At 40.7% G+C, this 13101-nt stretch overlaps 1 protein-coding gene across 2 annotated transcripts in view; it reads left to right on the top strand.

Moving 5' to 3' along the window:
• Positions 1-13101, top strand: part of adamts3 (ADAM metallopeptidase with thrombospondin type 1 motif, 3) — a 554270-nt gene that overhangs the window by 270520 nt on the left and 270649 nt on the right. The gene's annotated exons all lie outside the window — the stretch shown is intronic.

The raw sequence follows: 13101 nt of genomic DNA, 5'->3' as shown, positions 1-13101 counted from the left end.
GGCAGTCTTCTGCTGGGACTGGTTGGGGCTGAGGGAGAGAACCAGGAAAAAGACATGCTGTGGAGGGGAGCAGAGATCGATCACTAATGATTAAATGCAGAGTGGTGCATACAGAGCAAAAAGAGAAAGAAACAGTGCATCATGGGAACCCCCCAGCAGTCTACGTCTATAGCAGCATAACTAAGGGATGGTTCAGGGTCACCTGATCCAATCAATTCAATCAATCAATCAATTTTTTTTTTATATAGCGCCAAATCACAACAAACAGTTGCCCCAAGGCGCTTTATATTGTAAGGCAAGGCCATACAATAATGATGTAAAACCCCAACGGTCAAAACGACCCCCTGTGAGCAAGCACTTGGCTACAGTGGGAAGGAAAAACTCCCTTTTAACAGGAAGAAACCTCCAGCAGAACCAGGCTCAGGGAGGGGCAGTCTTCTGCTGGGACTGGTTGGGGCTGAGGGAGAGAACCAGGAAAAAGACATGCTGTGGAGTGGAGCAGAGATCGATCACTAATGATTAAATGCAGAGTGGTGCATACAGAGCAAAAAGAGAAAGAAACAGTGCATCATGGGAACCCCCCAGCAGTCTACGTCTATAGCAGCATAACTAAGGGATGGTTCAGGGTCACCTGATCCAGCCCTAACTATAAGCTTTAGCAAAAGGAAAGTTTAAGCCTAATCTTAAAAGTAGAGAGGGTGTCTGTCTCCCTGATCTGAATTGGGAGCTGGTTCCACAGGAGAGGAGCCTGAAAGCTGAAGGCTCTGCCTCCCATTCTACTCTTACAAACCCTAGGAACTACAAGTAAGCCTGCAGTCTGAGAGCGAAGCGCTCTATTGGGGTGATATGGTACTACGAGGTCCCTAAGATAAGATGGGACCTGATTATTCAAAACCTTATAAGTAAGAAGAAGAATTTTAAATTCTATTCTAGAATTAACAGGAAGCCAATGAAGAGAGGCCAATATGGGTGAGATATGCTCTCTCCATCTAGTCCCCGTCAGCACTCTAGCTGCAGCATTTTGAATTAACTGAAGGCTTTTTAGGGAACTTTTAGGACAACCTGATAATAATGAATTACAATAGTCCAGCCTAGAGGAAATAAATGCATGAATTAGTTTTTCAGCATCACTCTGAGACAAGACCTTTCTGATTTTAGAGATATTGCGTAAATGCAAAAAAGCAGTCCTACATATTTGTTTAATATGCGCTTTGAATGACATATCCTGATCAAAAATGACTCCAAGATTTCTCACAGTATTACTAGAGGTCAGGGTAATGCCATCCAGAGTAAGGATCTGGTTAGACACCATGTTTCTAAGATTTGTGGGGCCAAGAACAATAACTTCAGTTTTATCTGAGTTTAAAAGCAGGAAATTAGAGGTCATCCATGTCTTTATGTCTGTAAGACAATCCTGCAGTTTAGCTAATTGGTGTGTGTCCTCTGGCTTCATGGATAGATAAAGCTGGGTATCATCTGCGTAACAATGAAAATTTAAGCAATACCGTCTAATAATACTGCCTAAGGGAAGCATATATAAAGTGAATAAAATTGGTCCTAGCACAGAACCTTGTGGAAACTCCATAATTAACTTTAGTCTGTGAAGAAGATTCCCCATTTACATGAACAAATTGTAATCTATTAGACAAATATGATTCAAACCACCGCAGCGCAGTGCCTTTAATACCTATGGCATGCTCTAATCTCTGTAATAAAATTTTATGGTCAACAGTATCAAAAGCAGCACTGAGGTCTAACAGAACAAGCACAGAGATGAGTCCACTGTCCGAGGCCATAAGAAGATCATTTGTAACCTTCACTAATGCTGTTTCTGTACTATGATGAATTCTAAAACCTGACTGAAACTCTTCAAATAGACCATTCCTCTGCAGATGATCAGTTAGCTGTTTTACAACTACCCTTTCAAGAATTTTTGAGAGAAAAGGAGAGGTTGGAGATTGGCCTATAATTAGCTAAGATAGCTGGTCAAGTGATGGCTTTTTAAGTAATGGTTTAATTACTGCCACCTTAAAAGCCTGTGGTACATAGCCAACTAACAAAGATAGATTGATCATATTTAAGATCGAAAGCATTAAATAATGGTAGGGCTTCCTTGAGCAGCCTGGTAGGAATGGGGTCTAATAAACATGTTGATGGTTTGGATGAAGTAACTAATGAAAATAACTCAGACAGAACCATCGGAGAGAAAGAGTCTAACCAAATACCGGCATCACTGAAAGCAGCCAAAGATAACGATACGTCTTTGGGATGGTATGAGTAATTTTTTCTCTAATAGTTAAAATTTGTTAGCAAAGAAAGTCATGACTCATTACTAGTTAAAGATAATGGAATACTCAGCTCAATAGAGCTCTGACTCTTTGTCAGCCTGGCTACAGTGCTGAAAAGAAACCTGGGGTTGTTCTTATTTTCTTCAATTAGTGATGAGTAGAAAAGATGTCCTAGCTTTACGGAGGGCTTTTTATAGAGCAACAGACTCTTTTTCCAGGCTAAGTGAAGATCTTCTAAATTAGTGAGACGCCATTTCCTCTCCAACTTACGGGTTATCTGCTTTAAGCTATGAGTTTGAGAGTTATACCATGGAGTCAGACACTTCTGATTTAAAGCTCTCTTTTTCAGAGGAGCTACAGCATCCAAAGTTGTCTTCAATGAGGATGTAAAACTATTGACGAGATACTCTATCTCCCTTACAGAGTTTAGGTAGCTACTCTGCACTGTGTTGTTATATGGCATTAGAGAACATAAAGAAGGAATCATATCCTTAAACCTAGTTACAGCGCTTTCTGAAAGACTTCTAGTGTAATGAAACTTATTCCCTACTGCTGGTAGTCCATCAGAGTAAATGTAAATGTTATTAAAAAATGATCAGACAGAAGGGAGTTTTCAGGGAATACTGTTAAGTCTTCTATTTCCATACCATAAGTCAGAACAAGATCTAAGATATGATTAAAGTGGTGGGTGGACTCATTTACTTTTTGAGCAAAGCCAATAGAGTCTAATAATAGATTAAATGCAGTGTTGAGGCTGTCATTCTCAGCATCTGTGTGGATGTTAAAATCGCCCACTATAATTATCTTATCTGAGCTAAGCACTAAGTCAGACAAAAGGTCTGAAAATTCACAGAGAAACTCACAGTAACGACCAGGTGGACGATAGATAATAACAAATAAAACTGGTTTTGGGACTTCCAATTTGGATGGACAAGACTAAGAGACAAGCTTTCAAATGAATTAAAGCTCTGTCTGGGTTTTTTGATTAATTAATAAGCTGGAATGGAAGATTGCTGCTAATCCACCGCCCCGGCCCGTGCTACGAGCATTCTGACAGTTAGTGTGACTCGGGGGTGTTGACTCATTTAAACTAACATATTCATCCTGCTGTAACCAGGTTTCTGTTAGGCAGAATAAATCAATATGTTGATCAATTATTATATCATTTACCAACAGGGACTTAGAAGAGAGAGACCTAATGTTTAATAGACCACATTTAACTGTTTTAGTCTGTGGTGCAGTTGAAGGTGCTATATTATTTTTTCTTTTTGAATTTTTATGCTTAAATAGATTTTTACTGGTTATTGGTGGTCTGGGAGCAGGCACCGTCTCTACGGGGATGGGGTAATGAGGGGATGGCAGGGGGAGTGAAGCTGCAGAGAGGTGTGTAAGACTACAACTCTGCTTCCTGGTCCCAACCCTGGATAGTCACGGTTTGGAGGATTTAAGAAAATTAGCCAGATTTCTAGAAATGAGAGCTGCTCCATCCAAAGTGGGATGGATGCCGTCTCTCCTAACAAGACCAGGTTTTCCCCAGAAGCTTTGCCAATTATCTATGAAGCCCACCTCATTTTTTGGACACCACTCAGACAGCCAGCAATTCAAGGAGAACATGCGGCTAAACATGTCACTCCCGGTCTGATTGGGGAGGGGCCCAGAGAAAACTACAGAGTCCGACATTGTTTTTGCAAAGTTACACACCGATTTAATGTTAATTTTAGTGACCTCCGATTGGCGTAACCGGGTGTCATTACTGCCGACGTGAATTACAATCTTACCAAATTTACGCTTAGCCTTAACCAGCAGTTTCAAATTTCCTTCAATGTCGCCTGCTCTGGCCCCCGGAAGACAATTGACAATGGTTGCTGGTGTCGCTAACTTCACATTTCTCAAAACAGAGTCGCCAATAACCAGAGTTTGATCCTCGGCGGGTGTGTCGTCGAGTGGGGAAAAACGGTTAGAAATGTGAACGGGTTGGCGGTGTACACGGGCTTCTGTTTAGGGCTACGCTTCCTCCTCACAGTCACCCAGTCAGCCTGCTTTCCCGGCTGCTCGGGATCTGCCAGGGGGGAACTAACGGCGGCTAAGCTACCTTGGTCCGCACCGACTACAGGGGCCTGGCTAGCTGTAGAATTTCCACGGTGCGGAGCCGAGTCTCCAATTCGCCCAGCCTGGCCTCCAAAGCTACGAATAAGCTACACTTATTACAAGTACCATTACTGCTAAAGGAGGCCGAGGAATAACTAAACATTTCACACCCAGAGCAGAAAAGTGCGGGAGAGACAGGAGAAGCCGCCATGCTAAATCGGCTAAGAGCTAGTAGCTACGCTAAGCTAGCGGATTCCTAAAAACACGCAAAGTGAATAATGTGTAAATAATTTAGAGGTGATTCAGCAGAAGGAGTGCTTTAGTTAAGGCACGTAAAGATTACACTGGGAAACAAATCGTAATCTAGATAACTAGATCAATCTAACTGCGTAGATTAAACAGCTAACAGATACAGAAAAACACCGCTGTGCTCCGGAACAGGAAGTGATACAATACCGCAGTGAGAGCCAAACACCAGTAGTGATTAGTGTGTTTGTCTCCTTCCTTCCTGTCCACAGTGTTCAAATGCTTAGCAAATATTAGCTCCTAATGTAATAATGTAATAATCACTCAACATCAGAGCTCAGTGAGAAAACTTATAACACCAAAACAGTATGGTGCAGTTCAACTTTGAAATATCAAATGTTGAAGGGGAATGCTGAGATTCTGCAACCTGGGCCCTACTTTTAGATATTTTGGGGTTTAACTGTTCATTCGGGAGAGAAACAAGGATAATCAGTCCAGTATTAAATTAGAACAAGAACACCATCACGAGCTAAATCACTGTACAGTTTAATGCTCCATTTACATATAGGCAGGACGCGTTATGAATGTCATATTTGCGTCATTCTTGGCACATTCCTGACATTCTTAATGTGAAAACGCATCTGAATAGGTTTCTTAATAGTGCGTGTTGGTGCGTGATATTCGTGATTTTCATGTAGCATGTTTTGGCTGTCAAAAAATCTTCCACGAATGTCACGCACCACCCTCATTTCGCCTCATGTCACCTCATGTCGTGGAGAGCGCAACTGAGCGTGTTGATCAGTCTTGATTAGTGGTGATCCTTAATAGAGAGTGACAGCGTTCTTCTCTGATGTGCGCACAATTAAACCCTGCTGCACTGCATTCAGTTTCATTGCTGCAGTATGCTGAAGAAGGATAGAGACGCCAAGTCGGCTAAAGGTTTTGTTCCAGTGCTCCTCAGCGTGCTCCTGCAGGTGTTCCACTTGCTGCTGCGCCTGATGTTTGGGAAACCGAGTGAGATGAGAGCTGCGTGGAACCATACATCTGCCTCTCTACGTCTCCTCCTCTCTGCACCACTCCTTGGCACAGAGCCCAACTAAGCATGCAATCACAAAGTTATTCTGCTGTGGATTTTGAGGAGCAAACTGGAACGATCTGAATTGTTCAGCAGCTGATGGATGAATATGGGTGTGTGTGTGTGTGGAGACAGTTCGCCTCATTCACAACGTGACAGAATGTAATGATGCACTGTTACGTGCAATAGAACATTATTCTTGACTGTGCGTAATGGTTCCTGATAATTCTCCAGCAACACCTGCCATTAATCGTAACGTGTGGTAACAGGTTGCAGCAGTTCCTGAGGACACCTGACGCCTGTGCCCCAAATCATTACATTCATGATCAGCAGCCAAGAATGTCTACTTCGTGGCATTCGTGACTTGTCATCGTTATGTGTAAATGCAGCATTAGCCAAGATGACAAGCTAAAAACCTCAAAGTAAAATGCTTCTTGTTACCATTAAACAGGCAAAAATATCATTAGGAATGTCTGGCAGCATGAAGAGAATTCGTACGGAAATACATGTCCTCATTTGTCTCAGTAACGGCAAAGAATCTGTTAAAAAAGACTGCTTATACAGGCAGTGATATACAAGTCGATTACACTATGTAACAAATTTTTATTTTTGTTTTGTTCCTGGGTACACAGTGTGTTTTCCTAACCTGTTATGCCTTAAATAAATAGAAAATAGCTGTTATTCCACAGAAACTTTGCTTCTGTGATCAGGACAATGATATTTTGAAATTTGTCTGTTTTCAAGAATATTCTCGATTCGCCTTCACTACTACTGAGTAGTCTTCTAGAATATTCTTTAACTGCTAGAACAGTCCAGGATTTTCTAGAAGTTTCCAGAATTATCTGGAAATTTCAAGAAACTTTTAGAACTTTCTAGAACATTAAAAAAAATAAAATCAAAGTTTGTGCTGAATGTAGTCATTTTTCCATAGACTTTAGACATAAGCAGTTGAAATATAAGCCAGGAACAAAAATTGTGTTACATAGTGTTATCGATGAGAGTCTCCTTGTTCTGGTTATGTACAACAGGACTGAGCGTCATGTTTGACCAGGCAGACTTGTGTTTAATTAAGTGTTGGACTGATTATTATCATTTTTGTACTTAGTGAAGAATTGAATCCAAAACCATCTTTTTTAAAAGGTTGAAAATTTCAGTTCCCCTTTATTTTATTTTGCTTTTTTTGTTGTTGTTTTAATACTTTTGGGATGTGCTGCGACTTAAATGCTGGTGGAAGTTATACTTCAAAAAATATGGTAGTATATTAAAGAAAGTAACAGGACTTCAGGCTAATTTAAAAACAACAACAACAATAAATAAAAAAAACAATGTGTTTACCTGGTAGACTTACAGCCCAAAATGATTCCAGAAAGAGAATAAACAAAACGATATTAGTCAATTGTGACAAAGTGACAAAGTTTTTTAATTCGGCACACAAAATATTCAAATAGAAAAAAATGAACAATTCCACAAACAAACACAGACAAAACTAGTGAGTCCGAAAGGGTGTGGGCTGAAGCAAAGCTTATTAGCGCCCACCCCTGCTAGTACAAGTCCAACAATTCTAATCAGTCATATTTAAGGTAATAGTAGGTGTGTAGGATGGTGTGTTCTTGGAGACAGGGTGACATGCTCTACTCTGCCTGATTGGGAGCGTTCTTTTGTTTTTCACAGTACACACGGAGGAAGACGTTGCATCAGAATTTTGGCTCTCTGTTGGAACTGTTTACACAGAGACTGCTACCTGCTGCTTTGGACTTTGAACTAACAGTCTTTTTCAAGACTTTTTTACTTTTTTACTTTTTTTTAACTTTTTCACCGTGCTCCAACGCCTAAAGAAGACCTCTAACGGTCGAAACATCGCGACGGAGCACTTTCATCAGCTAACTTTCATCAGCGTTGGCAAGCTAACTAGCTTGCTAACGCTTTCGTTTTTATTTTATTTTTTAGCACTGTTGTCGTGCGTTACCTGTGCTGCTCCACAGCGTGTCTAGTGGATTTTTATTTTATTTTAGCACCGTTGTCGTGCGTTCGCTGTTGCCGTGCGTTACCTGTGCTGCTTCATGGCCTGTCTGGTGCCTTAACTAAAGCACTCCTTCTGCTGAATCACCTCTGAATTGTTTGCACATTATTCACTTTGCGTGTTTTTGGGAATCCGCTGGGTTGCGTAGCTGCTAGCTCTTAGCCGATTTAGCATGGCGGCTTCTCCTGTCTCTCCCGTACTTTTCTGCTCTGGGTGTGAAATGTTTAGTTATTCCTCGGCCTCCTTTGGCAGTAGCGGTACTTGTAATAAGTGCAGCTTATTCGTAGCTTTGGAGGCCAGGCTGGGCGAATTGGAGACTCGGCTCCGCACCGTGGAAAATTCTACAGCTAGCCAGGCCCCTGTAGTCGGTGCGGACCAAGGTAGCTTAGCCGCCGTTAGTTCCCCCCTGGCAGATCCCGGGCAGTCGGGAAAGCAGGCTGACTGGGTGACTGTGAGGAGGAAGCGTAGCCCTAAACAGAAGCCCCGTGTACATCGTCAACCCGTTCACATCTCTAACCGTTTTTCCCCACTCGACGATACACTCGCCGAGGATCAAACTCTGGTTATTGGCGACTCTGTTTTGAGAAATGTGAAGTTAGCGACACCAGCAACCATTGTCAATTGTCTTCCGGGGGCCAGAGCAGGCGACATTGAAGGAAATTTGAAATTGCTGGCTAAGGCTAAGCGTAAATTTGGTAAGATTGTAATTCACGTCGGCAGTAATGACACTCGGTTACGCCAATCGGAGGTCACTAAAATTAACATTAAATCGGTGTGTAACTTTGCAAAAACAATGTCGGACTCTGTTGTTTTCTCTGGGCCCCTCCCCAATCGGACCGGGAGTGACATGTTTAGCCGCATGTTCTCCTTGAATTGCTGGCTGTCTGAGTGGTGTCCAAAAAATGAGGTGGGCTTCATAGATAATTGGCAAAGCTTCTGGGGAAAACCTGGTCTTGTTAGGAGAGACGGCATCCATCCCACTTTGGATGGAGCAGCTCTCATTTCTAGAAATCTGGCCAATTTTCTTGGATCCTCCAAACTGTGACTGTCCAGTGTTGGGACCAGGAGGCAGAGCTGTGGTCTTATACACCTCTCTGCAGCTTCTCTCCCCCTGCCATCCCCTCATTACCCCATCCCCGTAGAGACGGTGCCTGCTCCCAGACCACCAATAACCAGCAAAAATCTATTTAAGCATAAAAATTAAAAAAGAAAAAATAATATAGCACCTTCAACTGCACCACAGACTAAAACAGTTAAATGTGGTCTATTAAACATTAGGTCTCTCTCTTCTAAGTCCCTGTTGGTAATCAAAAACCTAGACAGAGCTTTAATTCATTTGAAAGCTTGTCTCTTAGTCTTGTCCATCCAAATTGGAAGTCCCAAAAACCAGTTTTATTTGTTATTATCTATCGTCCACCTGGTCGTTACTGTGAGTTTCTCTGTGAATTTTCAGACCTTTTGTCTGACTTAGTGCTTAGCTCAGATAAGATAATTATAGTGGGCGATTTTAACATCCACACAGATGCTGAGAATGACAGCCTCAACACTGCATTTAATCTATTATTAGACTCTATTGGCTTTGCGCAAAAAGTAAATTAGTCCACCCACCACTTTAATCATATCTTAGATCTTGTTCTGACTTATGGTATGGAAATAGAAGACTTAACAGTATTCCCTGAAAACTCCCTTCTGTCTGATCATTTTTTAATAACATTTACATTTACCCTGATGGACTACCCTGCAGTGGGGAATAAGTTTCATTACACTAGAAGTCTTTCAGAAAGCGCTGTAACTAGGTTTAAGGATATGATTCCTTCTTTATGTTCTCTAATGTCATATACCAACACAGAGCAGAGTAGCTACCTAAACTCTGTAAGGGAGTTAGAGTATCTCGTCAATAGTTTTACATCCTCATTGAAGACAACTTTGGATGCTGTAGCTCCTCTGAAAAAGAGAGCTTTAAATCAGAAGTGTCTGACTCCGTGGTATAACTCACAAACTCGTAGCTTATAGCAGATAACCCGTAAGTTGGAGATGGCGTCTCACTAATTTAGAAGATCTTCACTTAGCCTGGAAAAAGAGTTTGTTGCTCTATAAAAAAGCCCTCCGTAAAGCTAGGACATCTTTCTACTCATCACTAATTGAAGAAAATAAGAACAACCCCAGGTTTCTTTTCAGCACTGTAGCCAGGCTGACAAAGAGTCAGAGCTCTATTGAGCTGAGTATTCCATTAACTTTAACTAGTAATGACTTCATGACTTTCTTTGCTAACAAAATTTTGACTATTAGAGAAAAAATTACTCATAACCATCCCAAAGATGTATCGTTATCTTTGGCTGCTTTCAGTGATGCCGGTATTTGGTTAGACTCTTTCTCTCCGATTGTTCTGTATGAGTTATTTTCATTAGTTACTTCATCCAAACCATCAACATGTTTATTAGACCCCATTCCTGCCAGGCTGCTCAAGGAAGTCCTACCATTATTTAATGCTTCAATCTTAAATATGATCAATCTATCTTTGTTAGTTGGCTATGTACCACAGGCTTTTAAGGTGGCAGTAATTAAACCATTACTTAAAAAGCCATCACTTGACCCAGCTATCTTAGCTAATTATAGGCCAATCTCCAACCTTCCTTTTCTCTCAAAGATTCTTGAGAGGGTAGTTGTAAAACAGCTAACTGATCACCTGCAGAGGAATGGTCTATTTGAAGAGTTTCAGTCAGGTTTTAGAATTCATCATAGTACAGAAACAGCATTAGTGAAGGTTACAAATGATCTTCTTATGGCTTCGGACAGTGGACTTATGTCTGTGCTTGTTCTGTTGGACCTCAGTGCTGTTTTTGATACTGTTGACCATAAAATTTTATTACAGAGATTAGAGCATGTCATAGGTATTAAAGGCACTGCGCTGCGGTGGTTTGAATCATATTTGTCTAATAGATTACAGTTTGTTCATGTAAATGGGGAATCTTCTTCACAGACTAAAGTTAATTATGGAGTTCCACAAGGTTCTGTGCTAGGACCAATTTTATTCACTTTATACATGCTTCCCTTAGGCAGTATTATTAGACGGTATTGCTTAAATTTTCATTGTTACGCAGATGATACCCAGCTTTATGTATCCATGAAGCCAGAGGACACACACCAATTAGCTAAACTGCAGGATTGTCTTACAGACATAAAGACATGGATGACCTCTAATTTCCTGCTTTTAAACTCAGATAAAACTGAAGTTATTGTACTTGGCCCCACAAATCTTAGAAGCATGGTGTCTAACCAGATCTTTACTCTGGATGGCATTTCCCTGACCTCTAGTAATACTGTGAGAAATCTTGGAGTCATTTTTGATCAGGATATGTCATTCAAAGCGCATATTAAACAAATATGTAGGACTGCCTTTTTGCATTTACGCAATATCTCTAAAATCAGAAAGGTCTTGTCTCAGAGTGATGCTGAAAAACTAATTCATGCATTTATTTCCTCTAGGCTGGACTATTGTAATTCATTATTATCAGGTTGTCCTAAAAGTTCCCTAAAAAGCCTTAATTCAAAATGCTGCAGCTAGAGTACTGACGGGGACTAGCAGGAGAGAGCATATCTCACCCGTGTTGGCCTCTCTTCATTGGCTTCCTGTTAATTCTAGAATAGAATTTAAAATTCTTCTTCTTACTTATAAGGTTTTGAATAATCAGGTCCCATGTTATCTTAGGGACCTCGTAGTACCATATTACCCCATTAGAGCGCTTCGCTCTCAGACTGCAGGCTTACTTGTAGTTCCTAGGGTTTGTAAGAGTAGAATGGGAGGCAGAGCCTTCAGCTTTCAGGCTCCTCTCCTGTGGAACCAGCTCCCAATTCAGATCAGGGAGACAGATACCCTCTCTACTTTTAAGATTAGGCTTAAAACTTTCCTTTTCGCTAAGGCTTATAGTTAGGGCTGGATCAGGTGACCCTGGACCATCCCTTGGTTATGCTGCTTTAGACGTAGACTGTGGGGGGGTTCCCATGATGCACTGTTTCTTTCTCTTTTTGCTCTGTATGCATCACTCTGCATTTAATCATTAGTGATCGATCTCTGCCCCCCTCCACAGCATGTCTTTTTCCTGGTTCTTTCCCTCAGCCCCAACCAGTCTCAGCAGAAGACTGCCCCTCCCTGAGCCTGGTTCTGCTGGAGGTTTCTTCCTGTTAAAAGGGAGTTTTTCCTTCCCACTGTAGCCAAGTGCTTGCTCACAGGGGGTCGTTTTGACCGTTGGGGTTTTTCATAATTATTGTATGGCCTTGCCTTACAATATAAAGCGCCTTGGGGCAACTGTTTGTTGTGATTTGGCGCTATATAAAAAAAAAGTTGATTGATTGATTGATTGATTTACATAAATATAAATTCACTACTACATGTCGACACACAGACATACACATCAATATACTATTCACTTATAATTATATTTATATAGTACCAGATCATAAGAAAGTCAAATCAAGGCACTTTGCGCCAGTAAGGACTAACCTTACCAACCCCCAGAGCAAGCACTAGGCAACTGTGGTGAGGAAAAACTCCCTATAAGGAAGAAACCTCAAGCAGACCAGGCTCTTGGGGGTGACCCTCTGCTTGGGCTGTGCCACATATACCTATATACATACGTATATACTTTACAAACATAAATATATACATACATATACACAGTCACTTATATACATATACACCTACCCATATCTATATATCTACATACGCATATACATACCCACACATTCAAATATACAATAAGTCCCACTTATAAATTGAACATTCCATATAAATCAAATTATATTTGCTTCTTTATGATACTTAGACATAATGTTCTTTTTGAGTAGTTTCTTAAATCTCACTAAGGTACTACTCATTCTAACCTCTGTTGAACATTTGTTCCATTTCCTCACCCCAACCACAGACACACAAAAACCCTTTACATTTGTTCTTACTGGTGGTTTCATAAAAATTGCACAACCTCTTAAACTATATCTGGATTCCCTCAATCGGAACAGACTCTGGACATGTCTCGGTAAGGCTTGGTTTTTCGCTTGAAATAAAGTTTGAATTGTAATGTAATGGACCAAATCAATGAATTTTAATAAATTTAAAGACAGAAATAGAGAATGAGTTGGTTCACGATATTGTTTATTGCAGATGATTCGTATGGCTCGTTTTTGCAAAAGGAATATTGGATTGGTATTTTATTTGTAAGTGTTTCCCCATGACTCAACACAATATGTCATATATGGTACCATCAGAGAATGATATAAAGTAAGTAACCCTTCTTGCGGCAATAGGTCTTTGGCTTTATACAAAATGGCTATAGTTTTTGACAATTTTGATTTCACATAATTTATATGTGGTTTCCAGCTAAGTTTAT

The sequence above is a fragment of the Thalassophryne amazonica genome, chromosome 5 (genome assembly GCF_902500255.1).
Source record: "Thalassophryne amazonica chromosome 5, fThaAma1.1, whole genome shotgun sequence".
NCBI classification, from domain to species: domain Eukaryota; kingdom Metazoa; phylum Chordata; class Actinopteri; order Batrachoidiformes; family Batrachoididae; genus Thalassophryne; species Thalassophryne amazonica.
This window is presented reverse-complemented; position numbering and strand designations above follow the sequence as displayed.